Below are 1,743 nucleotides of genomic sequence, written 5' to 3' on the forward strand. Positions count from 1 at the left end.
GAGAGAGAGAGAGAGAGAGAGAGAGAGAGAGAGAGAGAGAGAGAATGAATGTAACTAGTCATCCAGAACCAACAATCACCTTGTAGGTAGGACTTATTAGGTTATTGTCATTGATACTTCAGATAAAGTTGCATAGACTGGGTAAGAGACAGTTTTCCAAAGAAAATAGATGTGATCCCCCCATGTCTAAAATAATATAGATGTGAGTCACAAGGGTTTGGGACAAAAGACCATGTTTATGCTCCATACTGCTCTTTGGGAAAGTTGTGCTGACGGGGCTGTGGAAATAGCAAGCTAGGCTTTGACCTCCACTCTCTGGTCATGAGTTAAGTCTGGGAGTGGTGGATTTTCATTCCTATGGTCTGTTGTGGGAGTCTTGGTCCATGAAGTTAATGGGCTTTGCCTCTGCAAGTCCTTCTAGGAACAGAAGAAAAGGGTAAAGATGCAGAAAACTCACTGACACTCCAAGTAGAGAAAGAAATGCAGACCTTTTATAAAAGTTATTTCTGGATCTAACTCTTAACTACTGATTATCTCTTTCATTGATTAATTTTCCCCACAGAGGGAATACAAACCATAGTGTATAGTTTTTGATGAATTGTTACTGTGTTAAACAAACAAACAAACAAACAAACAAACAAGCAAACTCAAAGCAGAATGGTTTTCTGTAAAAACTTGCTTTTACCCAAGAGAAAAGAAGGAATCATAATAACTGTATCAGAGATAACAAAATATTGACCTTTATATATTTTGAGCATAAAAGTTCTATCAAAAACGAAATAAAGAAGTTTAAAGAGGAAGACATGAAACCTAAAGTTAGTGATTCAGGAGGAAATTTCTTAAGCAAGTATCCTAGGATACTTTAATAGACAATAGTAGAGAGAATAGAAGGTGCAGTAGCTTTGAATGGGAACCAATTATTGAGAGGAAGAATGTAATTAAGTTCTTAGAATGTTGTACTATGTGGCTTCATCTGTAAGGAGTTACCTCAAGCAGTCCACATAGGCATGACAAGGGGATGCACCAGAGGACATAGATATGCATTGAACAAACTACTACGAAACAATATGGAATCTGCCAGTGTTTAGTGCAAGAACAATAATGTTCCATGCTTTCCAGTTAGGGATGTAACACAGGACATCCGGTGCTTATAGATTGTTAATGGAAAGTTGTGAATGTAAGCCAAGACTTCAGGGGCGGTAGCACACTATACTGGTGTTGTGGGTTCAAGAACTCTCCCTATAACTGTAATCTTGAAAATAGTATGAAGCAGGTAGGTAATAAAAGCACAGAAGCAAACAATATCCTCTCTTCATGCAGGAATCTGGGGACGGTACCTACAGCTATTATCCAAAGATCAGAAAGTCAGGAATACGAAGCACATATAAATTGTCTCAAATACCTGTAGCAGCAGATGGACAGACTGTGATTTTACCTGATCACTGGTTTAAAAGCAGTACCCACTGCCATGGGAACTGTGTGCATCAGAAAGGACCAAAAGCAATAGTCCAGTCCTCTCAACTTACGTTTGTTTCTCAAATTTTTCACAGGCACATAAATTTCTTGACACAAGTTAAGTTGCATCAAGAATCTTAAATCTCTGGATAGTTCATCATTTCGTCTTAGCTCCAAACTTGGTCTCTGTAACTCCTTTCATGGGTATTTTGTACACTATTCTAAGGAGGAATGAAGTATCCACCCATTGGTCTTCCTTCTTCTTGGTTTTCTTGTGTTTTGCAAATT

The sequence above is a fragment of the Mus pahari genome, chromosome 9, assembly GCF_900095145.1.
Source record: "Mus pahari chromosome 9, PAHARI_EIJ_v1.1, whole genome shotgun sequence".
NCBI lineage: Eukaryota > Metazoa > Chordata > Mammalia > Rodentia > Muridae > Mus > Mus pahari.